We start from the raw sequence: 20,217 nt of genomic DNA on the forward strand, positions 1-20,217 counted from the left end.
CCCAGCCCCACGGGTTTCATGCATCTCCAAGGCAGCAGCAGAGTCAACAGCTGAGTCCCCTCAGTTGCAGGACTTGCAGCCCCAGCTGACCACAGTGCATCCATACGGCATGCATTGCATGGTACATGAATTGATATATTTTGTGTGCTTCCTTGCATGAATGATGAACTAGAATCACTACAGTTGTGTCCTTTAATAGCAATTTGCTAAAGAAAAAGTGACTGATACAACACAGTCACACAGAAAAAAAAATCAGCTACAATTAGAGAAATCACCTCCTGATTTCATTGATTTTTATTAGTCGGTTATCTGCTCGTTGCTTTTCATGAGCTTTACTCCTCTTTCAGCAGCAGGGGGAGCCAGAAGCTCAAATTTGTGTTTAAGGGCATGTGTGGATGAAAGGGGCCCTAAATTGAAGTGGTAGGTTTTAAAAAACACTGCTTCAATTTAGGGCTGATTAAAACCCTGTGTTGTGCACATGCCCTGCTGACTTACCTGCCTTTCTGGCAGTGGGGAGGGGAAGACAAGTTGCTGGTGGGCAGAGTGGTCCCTGGGCAGGGGGGGCTCATGCTTCCCCCTGCAGCAGCTGTGCCCCCCCCAGGGGAACCTCCAAGGAGTCTCAGTTTGCTGCGCCCCAAATCCTTTAAGGTGCATTACGTCACCAAATTTCCTACAGCGGCTGGAAATAATGCACAATACGCTGCTGAGGCATGCAAACACCAACACCATTAAAGCAGTGCAAAAGCATTTAGCCTGCTTTAAAGTGTTGTGCACATGCCTCTCATTTCATCTACACCTAGCCTAACTAACTAAAACTGTCACTTGACTTCCTCAATTTGTATAATTTTAAGCAGGAATTTGTTGCAATAAAGAAACATGGAAAAAGAGGTTATGTACAGATACACTTAAGAAATTAAATGCAGTAACAGAAGCAAATTGGATCTCATGCATAGTGATTGGACACTTACATTTAGAGGCAAATTAAGACAGAGGAATATGTTACTCGATGATTATATATGTTATAGCCAACCATCATTCATGCATATTAAAAAAGGTAACATAAACCCTACATACCATACTTGGCAACTCTGCAGTGAATAAAAAGCAGTACATGAATCAAAAGATAAAAACCATGTCATATAAAAGCTACTACTTGTGTTATAAATACTTCAAAGTGTTAATAATGAAAGACTATAGAATCTGCAGCCTGATTCACACTTATGCTCAAGCTGCTTCATCTTACTCAGGTATTACAAAGGCAATCAGAAATCTATTTTGTGCTTTTTTTTATGTTCTCTCATCTGTTAGTCTGTCTATCCACTCTTTTTGTGCATTTTTTTTCTTGGGCCACAAACATAGGTTAGTCAGCGTCACTTTTGGTTCCAAGCTGTGGCACAATGTTGCAATAAATCCTGCAGGAAAATGTTGGCTTTTACCTGCCTCACCACATCTCTTTAAGTTCAAAATGATTCTTCAGTGGCAGTTGTAATGCCTGGGAGGGTTGTTGCAGCTTTTATGGTCCAGGAAAAATGTGAAGCAAGATTTTTTTTTTTGGTGATTATCTTTTATTGGGTCAACTGTATAGCTGGGAAAGCTGTTAGACAAGCTGCAGGGCACTTTGTGCCTAAAAACTTGTCTAACATCTCTTCCAACTATATAGTTGATCCAATAAAAGAAATCACCCCCCAAAAAATCCTTGCCTTTTTCAACTGTCTTGTTCAGAAAACAGGGCTTCATTGCATAGTCTGTCACAGACTTAGTTTGTTGGCCTTGTATATAAAGAAGGGAGTGGATGGAAGAGAAATGATAGAATTAGAAAAATGTCGGAATAACATAAATGAGCAAGTTCTCTCCCTTCTCCGTCATCAAAAGCCAGGATAGTATTTTCAGATACAGAAGCGTATTTCAGTTTGATGGTGTTTAAGAAAATAATGGCATACAAGGCCCCATTAGTCATCCTTGTAATGCAGCTGTCTCAGGGGCAAAAGGCACGGGGACAGTTCAGGAGAAGGAGGGAGAAGTACATACAGCTTCTGACTGGAGCTCCACAGCAATCTACAGCTTGAGCAGAACAGAATCTCACAAGGGCAATATCCATTTCAATGGGAGCGAAGAAACTAAATGCCCATGAAGATCTAGTCTCTAACTCTTTGGAATCAGTGGGATTTGGATCCCAAAACACCTTTGAGAATGCATATTTATAATTGTACTGTTACAAAAGGCTCCCCAGACTCTTTAATGAAGATGAGTGATCAAGTCCTTTGTCTTAGAGAGAGAGAGAAAAGAGGTATGTGAGCTGTACCCAGTAATTGATGGGTTTCTGGCTCATTTAAAAGGACAGCCTTATGCTCAGTGCGTTGGATGGGATCAAGTGTAGAATATTTGTGATTAGGAAATATGTCCATTCCTCCAGCTCCACTGATACATAACTATTTCTTTCTGGTGTGAAGACTTCTGATCATGAAGAGGTATGACTGTGTGGTTCACTTTTTAGGGGCCCAAGAAAATGCACTGAGGAACCTGCTTTGGGTTAAATGGCTCACAATTAGCTCACAATTCATCTTCTCATACCAGCATGACCTGACCAGAAACTCACCCAAACACACATGTGCATGCACAGGTGTCCCCTCTCAACCTCCCTTAATTGCAAATTCTACAGTGAAATGAGGACCACAGCCAGACCCTCGGCCCTTCATCTCTTTGCCTGATGACTTAAAGGGGGGAGGGGGGAGGGCGTACTCTCACCTTTTTTCTTTCAGCCTCAGAGTATTTCAGTCTTGCAAGAGCAGTGCTGACTTCACTTGATATTTCCATCTCAAGGAGCTGCAGCAGATGAAGGAAACATGGTGGGGCTGCTGGAAATTCTCTCGGCTTGCTTCTTTCCCTGTATGTTTCTTGATGTTTTCCATTATTTGTAATAGTTTTTGTCATTATTATGGTTAAGTAGATACCCTCTGTGTCAAAAGACTTTTGTTCCAGGGCAAAACCCAATGGAGTAAGACTGGACTAAAAAAAGGAGCTAACAGAGGAGAATGTATGGGCTTAAAAGTGGGGATGGAGCTTTACAGATAAATAAGAGAGAATGGCAGCTGATGCTTCTTGGCCCTGCAGTTTTATATTTATTTACATGTCTACATAGACGTTGTAAAACTCTAACATCAGAGTTTTCCCATTCCTCACCCTGATGGGAGAGTTTTACCCGGCACAAAATGATATGCAAGGCAAGAAGTAGTCCCAGTAGAGTAGATCATGAAGAGGAAATATTTCTAGGTGACCTCCCCTCACTGCTCCTTTTTCTCTTTTTGCTTTCCAGGTGTGCTGTGGGCCATTAAACTGGATCAGGATCCACCTGTCATTATACAGACTGCACACCGGAGCAGCACAGCTGAATTGATCTGTAGAGTAACCGGCGGGTCAGAATCCAGGTATATCCACTGGTACCGAGCCTTACCAGGGGAAGCGCCACAGAGAATACTCTACTATTCCTACTCCAAGCCTGAACCCACCCTAGATGATGGCATCCCAAAAGACAAATTCACAGCCTATTTTCAAAGCAAGGACATCTGCAAATTAATAGTGCACAAGCTAGAAAAAAAAGACCGTGGCCTCTATTACTGTGCTACATGGGAGTTGCACAGTGTTCCTAGTCACATGCACCCTGTACATAAAAATACAGCTTGTGAGAGTGAAGAGAAACATTCACACCATTGCTGCAGCTGAGCAGGCTAAGTCCCAAAGTACAGCAGACATATCCTAAGCCACATCCATTCTGGCCAATACAGCAGTTTTGTTCCTTATCCCAAGTCTGACCACCCAGGCTACGGCTGTTCCTCAAAGCATGCAAATTTTCTACACTTGCTTCCCCAGCACCTGCCTAATTATGTGGGCAGAGCAAGCAATGCCTGGTAAAGAGACTGTTGCAATGCATGAACTGAGCATGTAAATGAGGAAGGCAGGCTGGGAAGGCCATAGACTTCAGAGAGCTGGGGGTAAATTAAATGGAAAGATGAGGGGAAGGGGACTTCTAGTTCAGGAACAAGCAACTGAAAGAGCACTTCTGCTAAGACTTTGCAGCAATGGAAAGTCTTTGCCCATTAGCATATGCGGGTACAGGAAATTTTGCTACCCGACTGCTAAACCTGGGTCTAAATCAGGGTTAAATTATACTGTGCAAAAACTGCCCATGTCCACTTCACATTATAGCTGTCTGTCCATTATCACCTTTACTGACTCTTCATTGGTCATAGCAAATTTATTCAACAGAGTCAAAGCTATGGTATGGCACTGATGTAACCCTTCAGGGTGGATATTGCTCTATTCTGTATAAGTAACTGTGGGATTGATTCATCACTTCAGGCTAACTGCTTAGCTGTGTCGGCTGGGTAGGATTACAATGGCCAGTGTAATGTAAAATACCAGTGTAATGGTATTCTTAATTTACTGTGATTATTTATGTTAGGGTGACACCTAAAATGATCAAAGGACATGTTATGACATCAACTGGGCCAATGGGTTCTACTATAATTAATGGTTATCCATGCCATAGTAGGGTCTAGAGGTCCCCATTGAGAGTGACCTCCCACTAGGTTGGGTGCTGTAAAAAATGTATTAGGAGGACGTCCTTCCCCACAGAGATTGGAGTCTAAGTAGATATGTAGACAAAGGGTGGGAGACGGGAAGAACTACCCTACTCATTTACAGAAAAGCAAGAAAGATTTAGGGTCAATTTTTTAGGAAAACCACAGCACTGCCTTCCAGCTGAAATCAAACAGAGTAGCAAGAGCTCTGCATTTCTTCCAGTTAAACCCTAAGTAACTTTGCCAAGGGAGTTTGTGGCACAACAACATTGCAAATTGACTTTAGACTCATGTGGGGCCCTCATCTAGTGCTCTGGCCATAGAAGTCTGTATGGTATATAGGACTGTGTGAAAGCACTCCATCAGTGGGAGGAGAGAGCACTGAGAACCTATGGTGGTTAATGCATATGCACAGGGAGTATTTTGCAATTGCATGACCGGTTCCAGCCGCCTCTATCACATTCGTGAAACAGGAAACTAGGCCAAGACGAGAAAAACAACAGAGCCCTCCTCTCTCGCATCATTAGTCAGGCTTGGTTAACAATCTTGACCTTTGTTTTCTTTCTTTTCTTTCTCTTAAGACGGAGAAGCATTTTTTGCTTGACACAAATCTTCCCTTCCTGAGGAATTGCAACAGAAGGAGGAGACATGGTAGGGTTCCTGGAAACCGTCTTAGCGTGCCTATTTCCTTGTAAGTTCTTTTAATACAATAATTAGTTAATGTTTTTCTGAGAATTTTTTTTTACAAACTTATAGGTGTGCTGCTTAAAACCAATTCTACATGATAGGATGGTATGGTCTTAGCATAACCAGGAATAAATAAACCTGCATACTACTTTCCTAATGCATAATGGTGCTTGCATAAGTAAGGAGGTGGAAAGCAGGGTGCCAGACCCAGGTATTATAGGGGGCATAAAAAGAAAAGCCACTGGCTCCACTGGCAACCCAGCCTATGCCATTGCCCTACGTGCTGCAACCACCAACGTTGTGCAATTGCCCAGCTCAGTCTCTCCTCTGCCCCCACCTTTTGTGCTGATGTTGGATCATACATTATCTAGTTATTTATTCCTGGTGTGACTTAAATAGACCACTCACAGTAGTGAGCTCAAGGCAGTGGAGAACTGAGTCTAGTGTCCCATCCTGGTGTATACCTAGGTTTCATGAATAGTTGCATGTCTCTGTTATCTACAGAAGGAAGATTGCTAGCTGTCATCCTGTCTTTTGCCTTCTAGATTTGCTGTGGGCCATCCACCTGGAGCAGACACCGAGGGTAATTGTTCAGCAGTCCCATTCAAGTAGCACTGCTGCATTTACTTGCAAAATAACTGATGGGTCAAGCTCCACCTATGTCCACTGGTACCGAGTACTGCCTGGACAAGCACCACAGAGACTCCTTTACCTCACTCTTGATGGGTCCGACATGCAACGAGAGTCAGGCATCTCCTGGGATAAACTCACAGCCTTTGCAAATCCCAGAGTCTGCACCTTGGAGATATACAAGTTGGAAAAGACAGACAGTGGGCATTATTACTGTGCAACTTGGGATTTCACACAGAGTCATAAAACTCATGTGGGCCTGTATAAAAACCCACCACAACTCTAGGTGCGGTGCTCCACTCCCATCCTACAGCTGCAGCCAGGCACACTGAGTCCCACCCCCACCCCTTCATTCCAGCCTATAAAGCAGCCCAGCCTCAGTGCCATGTACCAACACAGGAGCCTTACATCCATCCAGCTCTGCCAACAAAAGCAATGCAGATGTTATCCATTGTTGGCTCAGTCATTACCTACCTCACCCAGGTGGGTGAAGTCAGCTCTGCTAGGCAGGCCCTGGAGAAAGCAGCCTGGAAGCCAATGCGCATTGACTGCTTAATGTGTGACAAGAAGAATTTGTGAGTAAGAGAAGGGACAGCTACCCTTCCTTCTTCAGGCTTGACCCCAGTCATGAGAGAGGCTTCTCCTGCAACAAATTCACAGCCAATTTTGTAACCCAAAGCACTTGCCAACTGGTGGGACACTAGCTTGAAAATAAAGGCACCGGCCAGTGTGACACTGCTGCATGAGCATAAACATGGTGGCACAGGCCTCTTCTGGCCTTGCAGAAAAAGGACTACAGGAGTGGAGGGCAGCTGAATAGGTTGATTCACACTCCCCAACCTGTGCTATACAGTAGAGCGGCTCTTCCACACCTATCCTATCCAATACAATAGTATTATTTTCCCTTCCTGGAGGTCCCTGAGCTTAGACTGATGCCCTTCAAGGTAAATGGAGCTGCCTGATGAAAGGCACTGCACCTGCCTACCAGTGGTGGCTGAGCTAGTAAGCCAGTTGAAGCAGGAAGTGAATTAATGACTTCAGGAGGTCAATTAATCCGGGCAGGAGGCTCAGAGGATATATGACTGCAGACAGTTTGTTAAATAAATAGAGAACAGGAAGGAAAGGAAAACGCCTAGTTTGTTTACTACAGAAAGCAACTTAAGCACACAGCAACACAATTTTCAGCAGGCTAGAGCACTAGTATACATACTAGTTACATGGGGTTACCCCACTGGCACATCCTGACTACAGCAGGTCTAACTTATATTGTTTTAAAATCACCTGTCTCCATGCTGCACCAGCTCTCCTGCCTTTGTCACCTCCATGAGTTATGCATTGATTCAAGCAAAGAAACCACAGTACAAGAATACAAGATGTGTTAGTGTTACCACCACACTCCATCTCATGTTGTTTCCTTCTAGTGGCAGTTAATTAACAGAAATCAGAGTGTACGCTGTACAATAACCTATTTAGTTCATGAATTAATACCTGTAGGCCCCAAGTCTGACCCTGGCTGCTGACACTGCACCCAGGGACATGGCATTACGATAATATAAGCAAAACCAGTTTTGCCCCACTGAACACGTAACAATAGTGGGAATGATAAGGTACAGGAGATTCGGGGATTGGCATGCCATAGGAAAGTGAATAAAACATAAAATGATTAGGTTGGCTCCTTTGCATGCACAATATAGCCAGAGCTCAGGGATCAATACTGTGGAAGTTGTATGATTTTTCGATGACTTTCAAGGGCTTCACTTCAAGGAAGCATGGCATAGCATTGGCATGTCCAGGATGTAAATCTTTGTGGTGTACTAATCCCCGATGAGCAATGCTGTATAAAATTCCCTTCAATATTGCATTGATAATTAAAAAAAAAAACAACCCTTACTCTATTGTATATATTTTAATGATCTGGCACTGGTCTCATCTCTCTCTAATGATCTGGCACTGGTCTCATCTCTCTATCTACCTGGTTAGAGTAGGATGACAGTGCCTATCACTGTGGTGGCACAGAACACAGTTCTGATGGTGATGTCCAAGGAGAAATTATAGTGGAGTCAGCTTTCTGTATCCCCCAGACTGAAGGAAAATCAACTTGCTTATGTCTTTATTTGCTTTTCTGTTTGTGTACTTTTTGAATACTCCAGTGCTGCAGTTTTTTGCATTCTATTTGGAGAAGGAATATTTATTTAAAATAGTATTTCTAAAAATGTCCATGTAGCAATACTATTATTAATGAACTGTTGTCATTGCTGCTAAGGTGGCACTAACATTGACTGGTCAGCTATATAATGGCAATACTCCCTTTCCTGTATGCTTTATAATCTATATGTCTATAGATATATGCATAGATATATCCATATAGCTATACTTCTCAGACACTCCTATAGAAGCTGTTTTCTTAGCTTGTAAAGCAAAGGGCAAGGCCCATTTGCATATGTGAGCCCCACTTAGGAATACAGAACCCCAATCTTAATTGAAGTCTATAGGTTGTAGTCTACAGTAAATAATAATACATAAAGTGATTTGATTTTCATTATCTGAAATGTCCTTGGGTACAGTTGGGCCTCAACTAAGACTGTGGCTTCTTTGTGTTAAACACTTAGAAATACCTAGTGAGAGGCTGTCTGCACCCAAGAAGGATTAGAGTAACTCTAGATAGGTTTTTCAGAGATAAAGTGGAAAAAAGGGAGGAATATCTTTATTTTAGAGACAGGGAATTGAGGCAGAGAAATTTAGGACTAGCTTTTCAGAACGAGCCAAGAATGTGCCCTCTTGTTGAAGTCAGTTGTAGTAGCAGGCATTATACATGTTTGTCAGTAAAACTCTACATAACTTGTCCCAGGTCACACAGATGGTCTCTAACGGCTGTGGGAACTGAGTTGAGAACTTCAGAGTAGTACTTCAGTGCTGCAGCCACAAAAGAAACTGGACATACATCACTAAGTGAAACGCCTATTCAGAGGGAGGAAGAAGGCACTGAGGACTTGTTCTAATTAGTGGAAAACGGACACACGTGCAGGTAGTAATTTATAATTATAATGACAAATTCACAAACGAGCAGGAGTCCTTCTCTCTTCTGTTCTTGCAGCAGGAAACTCAGGTAGAACAAGAAAGCAGCAGCAGAAGCTTCCTCTCCTAATTCGCTTGGTCACAATTACTGAAAAATCTCTCAATCTTTCTCCACTGTCAAGAGTGAGCAGCACTGTCTTCATTTGATGTTCCCTTCTGAAGAGCTGCAGCAGGACAAAGAGACATGGTGTGGCTTCTGGAAACCTTCTTAGCATGCCTCTTGCCCTGTAAGTTTTTTAGTTGTTACAGCTACTGTCTTTATTATATGTTGCTTATCATTGCTTTTCTATACAGGACTATAGAGCTGATACACCAGCCAAATGCAGCAATTTCATGCTGGTGCAAGCCCCATGAAACCAGTGCTATTGCAGCAGCTTGAAATCGGAGAAATGGAAATGGTTAAATAAGCTGTTCTCCCAATAAGAAAGAAACAATAAGGCTTTTTCTCCACTGCTCTCTTACTCAGTTACCTTGGAACACATATTAGCTAATTATTTACACCTAGAAAGAGAGGGTGCAAAACAGAAATCAGCCACTCAGACTGAACAGGTTTTACAACTTTTCCCATTATATTGCCCGCATATCAATGGCCATAAGACAGTGGGTAGTTGAGCCCGATGTCCTGTCTCTATGCATACCTAGGTTGCACATACACCTACAGATCACTGCCCTCTGAAAAAGGAAGACTCCCAGCTGTCATACCCTTTCTGATGCTCTCCCCTCTCTGTCTTTTCTAGATTTGTTGTGGGCCATTGGCCTGGAGCAGGAGCCCGGCTTCATCGTTAAGCAGTCCATGCTGGGCAGCACTGCCAGGATCACTTGCCATGTCACTGGTGGGTCCAGCTCCACTTTAATCCACTGGTACCGAGCGCTGCCTGGACAAGCGCCGCAGAGAATCCTCTACCTCTCTCTCTCTGGGGATAAGCTAGAGCAAGACATAGGTTCTAAAGACAAATTCTCAGCATATGGGAAGCAACAAGCTTGCAATTTTATAGTGAGGAATCTGAAAAAGACAGACAGCGGGGATTACTACTGTGCCACTTGGGACCTCCCACAGAGTCACAACCCTCTTCCAGCCCTGCCCAAAAAACCCAGCACAGTTCTGGGTGTGGGGCTCAACTCCTACCTCATTGCTGCAGCCAAGCAAGTAGAGCCCCACACCCCAGCCCCATGCTCCAGCCTGAAGAGAAGCCTAGCCTCAGTGCCACATGTCAACAGGGCAGCCTTACCTCCATCCAGCTCTGCCAACTGAAGCAATGCAGATGTTAGCTGGACATGGCTCAGCCACCCCTCGCTTCACTGAATGAGTGGGACCAGCCTGTTTTCCTCAGGGCTTTCCTATCAGTGCTGGCTCCACCTTTAAAGACAGTACAAGTGAGTGCCCTGTCACGCCAACTATGCATTGACTACTTCATGAGTGACAAGAGGAGGTTGGGAGTGAAAAAAGGAGGGACAGCTACCTTTTCTTCTTCAGGCTTGTGAGCCCAACCAAGTTCCCTAGTGAAATGTTTCTAACCAAGAGCACATGCCAACTGGTGGTATATGAGCTAGAAAACAAAGGCACTAGCCAATGTCACTGTGTTGCATGTCACATGGGCACACATCATCTAGATCAGGGCTGTGTGGGCTGGATAAGGTTGCAGGGACAATCTGTGAGCTGTACTGGGCCCACAGACTAGCTCCACATACTGGATGTAGCATGCAGGGCTGGTTTGATGCTGGTGCCAGAAGCAGTGTACACCCTGGACTGGCCTGGCATGCTATGTGCAGCACACTCAGTGGCTCCAGCCCTGTGGACCACATGCAGCCTGCACCAGCCCCTGCCCTGAGTACTGCACATTGCACGTGGGACTGGCCTGGGACATGTACTGGATGTATAGTACCTGTACTGGACTAAGCCTGCATGCTGGATCCTGAACGTGGGGCTGGTCTGTGGGTCAGATCCAATCTGGCCCCAAATCCAGAGCACAGGGCTGGTGCAGCTTAGGCGCTGTATACAGCAATCCCCCTGAGCTGGCCCCATACTTCATGGGCAACACACACCTCAGGCAGTGTGTGTGTCTGCTCCAGTCTTGTACACCACATGTAGCATGTGCCAGACCAGCTCTGCACACTACTGTTATTAAGATGACACCCAAATTGAGGAGATTCATTGTCTTGGTCACTGAAGAAAGAAAGGATGAAAAGGCTCCTTCTAAGAAATTCCTTGTAGCCTACATTTCATTATCTCTTTCTCCTTCCATCTTTCCTATGTAAACTCTCTTAGATTGTAAAGAAAGGAATCAGGCCTCTTTTCACATCTAAATAAGATTTATGGTTGTGGGACCATGAGTGGAGCAGTGGCCTATGTGTTCTACTGTACCATAAATAGTAATAAATTATAGCAAGTTTTTTTTGTTATTTGTGATATTGTAGGGTGCCAATTATGCTTGATCCCTGTAGCTAGAAGCACCTAGTGAGAGGTCTTTTTCCCATAGAGATTACAATTTAGATCATTGACACAGACAAAGAGTGTGAGAAAGGAAGAATTGTTATCCTTGTTTTAGAGGTAGGGAATAAAGGGACACAGGTGACTGGTAAGGGGGGGGGCACTGGGGGGGCATGTGCCCCCCCGCCCCGAGATTGGCCCCTAACTAGGCACTGCTCAGGACAGGGTATTTGTTTCACTGCATGGGCTGGTGGCATGTTGACGGGGGGAGGAGGTTTAGTTGGTGCAGCTAATGTCTTTATTATATGTTGCTTATTATTGATTTTCTATACAGGACTATAGAGCTGATACACCAGCCAAATGCATCAGTTTCATGCTGGTGCAAGCCCCATGAAACCAGTACATGGCACAGAAGTATAGGAGTGGATATGGGGCTTTTGGCCCCGCCCCCCCGACTCAGGAGGCACCAGTCACCCCTGGGGACAGAGAGATTTGGGTATAGTTCTTTAGGAAGAACTAGACTTTTGGCTCTCTAGCATAAGTGTATCAGTGTTGTGTGCATGCTGCTCACACATCAATCTGAGATGAGGTAACATGCCTGAGGTACCACAGACAAGCTGTGGCAGCATGTGGAATTGAGTACTGCACTTTACAATGAGCCCTCATCAAGTGCCTTCACCAGTGAACTGAAGGAGAGAGACTTATCACTGTGTGAAACACTGCATCTGCGGGAGGGGAGCATGCTGAGAACCAGTTCTGGTTAGTGTGACACAGATGCATGCAAAGGGAGTCCTTTGCAGTCATATGACTGGACCCTGTATGAACACACGTATGCCTTTTATGACATTTTTGCAACAGGAAACTAAACTGAGACAATAAAAACAACAGAAGCTTTGTCTCCTAGTTGGTTGGTCAGCACTGGTTCATGAACTTACATCTTGTTTTCTTTCTTTCTTCACTCTCTCAGGAGTGAACAGCATCAGCTTCATTTGACCTTGTCCTCCAGAAGAGCTGCAACAGAACAGAGAGACATGGTGGGGTTTCTGGAAGCCTTCATGGTGTGCATCTTTCCTTGTAAGTTCCCTGGACACACAATTATTGTTTATTATCTATTGTTCTCTCCGTACAGCCCTATGGACCTGATACTCCAATTCCAAACAGAAATTTCATGTGGGTGCCATCTCAGTAAAACTGGAGGCACTGAAATGGAATAAACTTGCTATAACGTAGTCAGGGTCCTGAATCCCCCATGCTGCTTTCCATAAATAGTAATATCTTTTAAATTGTAGGAAATTATTCTTGTTATTTTCAATACTGTATGCAACTACTGTAACTGGTTCTCCACTACCTTCTACTTTACTGGCTGACCCTAGATCACACATTTTCTAATTCTTTACACGTGGGCAAAGAGGGTATGAAATAGAAATGGAGAACTCATAGTTTTTGTAGTCATACTGGCCATGCATGAATAGCTACATAGGACACAGGAGACCCGAGCCCAGTATCACATATTCATGTACGCCCAGGTGGCATGGACATTTACTGCTCTCTGGGGGAGGAAAACTCTTAGCTATCATCCCCTGTTTGATGTTGTCTCCTATCTTTGCCTTCCAGATGTGCTGAGAGCCATTAGCGTGAAGCAAGAGCAGATTTCCATCACACAGCCAGCCAATCTACATAGCACAGTCAGTATCAGTTGTAAGGTGAATGGAGGGTCAGCTTCCACATATGTCCACTGGTACAGAGCGCTGCCTGGACAAGCACTGCAGAGACTGCTCTACCTCACTCTGGATGGGTCTAATGTAAAGCGAGACACAGGCTTCTCCAGGGAGAAACTCACAGCCATTGTCAGGCAAAGCACCTGTACCTTGTTGGTGCGGAAGCTGGAAAAGACAGACAGCGGGCACTATTACTGTGCCACCTGGGAGTACACAGAGCCACAAACCTCTTCTAGCCTGACACAAAAACCCACCACAACTCTAGATGCATTGCTTCTCTCCCATCCTACAGCTGCAGCCAGGTAGCCTGACCCCACACCCACCCTCCAGCCAATAGCACAGTTAAGTGTCAGTGCCACACACCAAGACAGCAGCCTTACGTTCATCCACCTCTACCATCTGATGTTTGCCAGTAATGGCCCACCTTCCCGAGTGAGAGAGACCAGGCTGCTTTCCTTGGGGTCCACCTATCAGTGCTGGATCTACTGATATAAAGGCAGCACAAGGCTGTGACCTCTAAAGCCAAATGTGCACTGACTGCTTAATGGGTGACTAGAAGAGGTTTTGGAAGAGAGAAAGGGAAAGCAATAGGGTAATTGACTCGCTGTAGTGTTTTTGGTGTAGTAAGTGGTTAGAGAAGAGGAGAGAGAGAACATTTTCTAGTGTGGAACAAGTGACTACCTTTCCATGTTCACTGGTTATTTTCAGCATGTACCTGCAGCCATCACCGATGCAGAATGCAGGAGTTCTGCTGTTGCTGGAATACGTATAGGCACAAAATAACTTCATTCTTTGAGTGATTTTCCTCTCTCGTTCAAGGGGTTGGTTCAGGGGTGACAGCAGTAGAACTGGTACAGCTTTTGAGCTCTTCGTGTACAGGGAATCCTGGGAATTCCTTCCCAAGTTGCCAAGGGCCCTATCATGCATCATCACACAGAGCCTCTGTGCGTCAGTCAGTATAAGACCTGGGCTCAAAAGAAGATGGGTGTCTGGATACCACTTTTACACCATCATGAAGTTGGAGGCGCCTGGATGCTGATGCTGCTCCCAAACATGTCACATTTAGTGGCTGGCAATGGCTGACCAAGCATTCCTTCTTGCAGGGATCACTATCTTCTGGCAGATCTCCCCTCTTCCTCCCCACATGACACCTGCTGCTGCAGAGGGGAAATGAACCGTTTAGATTATGCTGGATTCCAGGAACCTTAAACTGCTTATTTCCATATTGCTGTTGCATGCTGGTATATCTGAATGCTCACGTTCTTGCACATTTGTCTTTGCCACAGCAAGAACACCATAGCAAACAGGTGGGTTTTTCAACGTGTCCTGCGGGCAAGTAGCATTTGCCTCAGCTCTGTTCTCTGATATTTTTTTTTTCCCTGATGCATATAAGCCAATAAAACTGGATAATCTTGTATAAGTTACATAAGTTGTATAAGCTCGGTTAAGTATACATTACTTGCCTATCACACAAAACTTATTTTTGAACAGCCACAAAAGTGTGGTTCAGTTACAAACTCTTTTTGAATGCCGAATCTAAATCAATCTCCAGTCAAGTTCTTGGTGCACGTATAAAGGAAGGCATTTTGTTTAGAGAGAAACATGGACATAGGTGGGGGTCTACACAACTCAAGGCAGGTACTGGTCAATTTTACAGGCAGATTGCAGGCCATTTTCATGGGTTTATCATGGTGGGAATGATCCCACACCTCTAACTGGCTGAGGGGCCCCAGTGTCCATACCCTCCCCCCCCTGCAAAAGGACTGCCCATCATACAGCCCTTGCTCCTCACTGCTGATTGGCTGAGATGGCTGTTTGTCATGCAGACCTGCCCCTCGAAATAGCAATTTGAGTAGGTCCCTAGACGTAGGTCATTTTAAGAAGTGAGGAGATAGAACAGTTTAAGTACCAGTTCATTACTATGTAATTCATGGAATCAACAGCTATAAAGACCTGTTTGATCATCCAGTTCATCTCACTGCCTGTATATACTTGTTTATTACATTATATTTTTCTAGTGTTTTTTTCCAGCCTAGGTCTCCAGAATGGAGCTTCCACCATTTCCCTTTGAAGATGATTTCACACCTTGTCTTCTCATTTCCTTAGTGCCTGCAACTCCTCCTAGTTTAAAATTATATTCAAATACTATTATAATATTGTTTACTTCTCCAGATGCCTAGGGCTTTTGTCTTTTCTATGAATTAAAGATTGCAAAGCACTGAGAGCCTCTAATAGAAGCTTCCTTAGCCTGTAATGTGCTGAGGATTGCTAAAGGCACCATTATCTCCTGTTGAAATTGGTGAGAGCTGAGGGACTTCAACACTTCCAGGGATGCTCAGTGGTTTTTCACAATTAAATTTGATATAAGCAAAATATTCTATTCATATCTACACAGTGCAATAAACACCTAATAAAGGGTTAGCACTTTGTCCCTGGGACTGTTTTTTTTTCCTAATCTCTTGATCATTACACTAACCCAAAATATTTTTTTAAAATGAAAATAGCTTATATTTCAAAGCAAAATCATCCTAACAAGTTCCTCAGGAAGATCCCATTTCCTGGGGTCTGCAGAAAGCTTGGAGAGCTAGTTCTACACATTTTAGAAGGTGCTCCCTTATATATCAAAAAACAACAAGTAAAGGTAAGAAATGCAGTGTCAATGATCCACTAAAGCAGTGTTTTTAGTTTTGTGATGTTTTTTATCATCACAAACTGTTCACAAACACATTTTACCACTGACAAAGCCACAAACATCTTTTGCAACAACACAGGATGCTTTGTTTTTTATCGTTATGCTTTATCTTTAAAGCAGGATTCCCAACAAAACACTGTTTAAATTTCTGGCAGCTTTTGGATTGCAAGTACCTCACCTTTATGTAACAAAGCTGTTGGGTTTTTTTAAGCAAGCACATTCAAAAAAGCCTTTTTCACCCTTTGTATTGGTAATGGGATTTTCAGGTATCTGCTGGTGGAAGCTGGAGCCAGGAGAACCTGATTTCATGAGTGACTTTAATGGAAAGTGAAGAGGCTTAGGACCATGTGGAACCGTTCAACATGGATTATCAATGACCATTACAGGCACAGCACTCCTTTATAAGCCTTCTCCACCTCTTTCAGTGCAACTGAATTTAGTCATTTTAAAAGGGTTTTCTTCAGCTCTCAAGGCCCGCATCCAGATGAGCACAGCCATTTGTTTCCCCAGAAAAAAGTAGCAGTGGCAGACCTTGTGCCACTTCTGCTTGTCCCTAGGGAGCACCCATGCCACTCGTTCTCTTGTGTGGCAGGTTATCTTGAGTGGGGTAAGCGAGGCTGGGGTCAGAAACTCTGCCTCACCTGGGGTGCTGGGGGCCTTCAGGAGCTGCAGCCATAGCGCTCCTGAACCTGGGAACCTGGCCTACAGCTGGAGCATGGTTCCCCCTGGCCAGGCTCTGGCTTTGGGTGGTGTGCACTGCCATGTGAGCCACCCCACTTTTTTTTGCCACGGCTTTTTTTTGACTCTGGGATCAACCCCCACCCCCCTCTCCCCCGCCCTCCCCACTGCAAGGTAGCAGTGCGGGGCATGCTTGCATATGCTGCGTGTGGCACTGCCGACAGGTTTACAATGCCACTTATCACATGACTGCATTCATCTGGACACGGCCAAGAAGGGGGATGGTTTCTCCCTTTGTAATCTGCCATTTGAGCCAGTGGCCCACTTTCTTTGCTAAGCGTAAGTCTAGCACAGTGCCTATCTAGACTTTATGCTTTGGTTGGTAACCACCAGAGTTGAAGGCTGTCCTTTTCCACCTTAGGCAGTGATAAGATCTATGCTTCTTTCCTTGGTGTCTGTGGTAGCCATCTGCTGGCAGAGCTGCTCTTTTGCCCCTGAGGAAGCATGCCTCAAAGCTTTCATCCTGCCCAAGACCTGGTATCTGTCACAGCCACAGCCACAGCAGCAGGAGGGCCAGAGGCAAGCTGCTGATGTTTGAAGGCATGGTGCTATTCCTCTAATTAAGGCACATGTGTATTGGTCCTCAGCCTCAGACTGGGGGACCCTGGGCTGGGGTAAAGAGAAGTCCCCCAAGGCAGGGACTCTCAGGAGCCCCCATGCTGGGCTGCATGGGTAAGCACCCAGCTGGGAGGACCTCTTCTCCCTTTCTCCTGTGGCAGCCACCAAAGCAATCAAAAGCTGGGAAGAGAGAGCAGGGAGGTCAAAAAGGCCCCACCACAGGGGCTTTCCCTCCCTCCATGTGCTGTGTAGACCCTGGCTAAGGGGATCTGGGGATCTGTTCCCCTGACATAGGCAGTGATTGGCCAGACCACACTGATGGGTGCTGAACTAGCACCTAGGACCTCGAATTATGAATTTGTCCTTAAGCTTGTATATAATCAATAAGCCTGCATGTCAGCCATAAGCAGTAAAGTAAAAAGCAGTAAAGAAAGTAGAATACAAACCTGTTCATCCAGGCCACTAGATATTAATCTGAGGCACATGCAAATAACTGCTTTTTGAAAGTGCTTGGTAGTAGTTAAAAGTAACAACCAATATTTTTCCTTTTGATAAGGATTGCACATAGTCACCTACAATCCTCCTAATATAATAATGTGTTTTTGTTAACTGAATATGGTAAAGTTAAAATGTGTGTTATGTGCCGAAAAGAAATGAAAGGCAGAGCTGAAGGTGCTCTAGGGGTGTTAATCCAGGAACACACAGGGGGAAAAAAGACCACCACCAAAACCACCTCTTGCCAGCATTGGTCATTTTCAAGGGATTTATGCTAAATTGCAAAAATATAGTTAAAGCACAACTCCCAAAGCCTGTTTCAGAGTGAACCTTTGTAGATTTTACAATTGGTCTGGATAGCAAAGTAACGCCCCCTCCCCGCAAAACAGGACAAGTAGCATGCAGAGATGGTGAGGGGAAGAGATAAGAAGTCCTTCCTTTCAGAACTGTAATGTCCATGAGAACATAAATCCCAGCTAACTGGCATTTTCCAAGCCAACAGATAATCTGATTCAGTCCAGTTCCCAACGTCTCAATGAAACAAAGACATGAAAATAAATACAAATCAGAAAATATTCATTAAAATACATAATGTATTCATTAAAATACATGTTGACAGTAGAGTGGATGGTGGGAGGGGGATTTTGGAGACCTCAGGAAATTCAAGATGACTTGCTGCCAGTCTGTGAGCCATCCTCCTCTTCCCTCCTGAGTCTCCCCAGCTAGTGTAGATGAGAATATATATTGTGCTATTGCCAATAGGTGGCCATTCAGACAAATGTTTCTTCTTGTATTTTGGGGTGTAAACAATAAATGGTTGGGCTACAGACCTGTCTCTTCCTTCTTTATTTCACCTTGTGTGGTAGTGGTACCCTACTTACTAAGACAAAGTGGAGCATCACAGGGAAAGGTAATTGTATCTTAGGTTGTTATATAAAAGGGCAATCATTAAGGGACCTTAATTATTAAGGAAGCCTGTATCTTAATTCTGTGTCTAAGCTTGCATAAGGGACCCTGAACATAGGTGGGCTCTAGCTTTGTCTCTCTAAAGACTTAACGGTACCAGGCTTGAGGTAACAAAAAAGATGTCTAAATCTTAGGCCTCTCACTCCTTGGGAAAGTACCCTAGCCACTGGGTTATTGAGCTAAAGGTGGCAATACCACCCACCTCCTTTACAAATGTAGGCCCTGCCTCACTGTCTCATGACCTGGATTGGGTGCACTATCTGGATCTGGCCCACGGATGGACTGAGCAATGTCCACCCGGCCCCAGGAGCAATGTCTATTTGGCCCCCACTGCTATAGAGCAAGAATAAATCTATATTGCCTTGCAATAGCTCATGTGCAGGCAAAACAGCCTGCCATTGGTCATTATATCATTCAGTCACTTCCTCTTCCCAAATGTGCTGCTCCCTCCACCTTACAATAAGATGCTGTCTCATCTAGTCCTCTGAAGCAGAGGCACCATAATATAGTGAACATGTTTCCACTATGGGTTTTTCTTGTCACTTCAGTAATTTGGTATTGTAAGTAAGTCACTGCTCACCTGGGCTTCAATGAATAGATACATTGTTTGAGATTCTCTGAATTCATTCCATTTTGTCTTCATGGTATTTGTCCCTTCTTTTTCTTCTAGGTGGAGATGCCCAAGTGCTGAAACAATCTAAATCATTTATTACCAAGGGAGTACATAAAACTGCACGAATTCAGTGCGTTGTTTCTGGCATAAGCCTAAGCAGTGCTTATATACATTGGTATCGACAGAAACCCAGGAATGCTCCAGCGTGGATTCTCTACTTGTCATCAGGAGAACCTGTCATTGACCAAGGATTTGAGAAGGAGAAGTTTGAGGTAGAGAAGGACCTCACTAATTCTACCTGTACTTTGACAGTCAAGCAAATAAAAAAGAAGGATGCAGCTACATATTATTGTGCCTACTGGGATAACACAGTGTTAGCAAAATACTGAGTAGCTATGCAGAAACTTTCTCTGTATGCTGAACCACATCCTTTCAAACATTTGAATTCAAAGCTGTGTACTTGAGCAGGCATCTAAGGCTGGAACCAGCTGCACAAACTCCTTCCTGTGTATGCAACAAGACATGAAAATCAACTTAGACCTCTGGTGTGAGACGCACGGGTGTAAGCCTGCTCCACCCCTGTGAGCCCAGGGACCCCAGGAGAGACCCCAGGACTGCCGATGAGCCCCGGTTCATGGTGGGAGGGACCTAGAGAGCTGGGAGCAGGCTGAGTGGACCGAGAAGAGTCACACCCCACCCCGGCTCCTACTTCTCCCAGCCCTCCAGGGACGTGTGCGGCCAGAGCCTCAAGAACAGACCGCGTAAACAGGCGAGCTCCTGGGCCCAGTGCATGAGTTAGCACAGGAGTTTGCACAGGAGGGTTTGCGTGGGAGGGCCTGAGGCCCTGCCTGTGAGCCCCCTAGGGTAGGCAGTCCCAGCCATAGCCAGCCTACTAGTGATATGCCATGGATGGGCACACACCGCCTGTGGCCTCCTGTCTGGCACCTCAGAAGCCTCCACCCAGACGGAGCCTGTGGTTCTGGGCTCCACACAGATGGAGCCCCTGGCTCTCGGCTGCGGGGGGCTGCTTGACACTTTTT

The 20,217-nt window shown here is 44.7% G+C and overlaps 1 long non-coding RNA gene across 1 annotated transcript; it reads right to left on the bottom strand.

Annotated features, from left to right (window-relative positions):
• Window positions 1-9,843: 9,843 nt before the first annotated feature.
• On the bottom strand, window positions 9,844-14,549 carry LOC149864503 (uncharacterized). The gene is made up of 4 exons (XR_016442753.1): window positions 13,797-14,549; window positions 12,333-12,408; window positions 10,199-10,326; window positions 9,844-9,972 (listed from the first exon to the last, which is right to left on the bottom strand). It is a non-coding gene; the product is annotated as an uncharacterized LOC149864503 (long non-coding RNA).
• Between the last annotated feature and the right edge of the window lie 5,668 nt (window positions 14,550-20,217).

The sequence above is a fragment of the Crocodylus siamensis genome, chromosome 5 (assembly GCF_052110815.1).
Source record: "Crocodylus siamensis isolate JL-2025a chromosome 5, ASM5211081v1, whole genome shotgun sequence".
Taxonomy (NCBI): domain Eukaryota; kingdom Metazoa; phylum Chordata; order Crocodylia; family Crocodylidae; genus Crocodylus; species Crocodylus siamensis.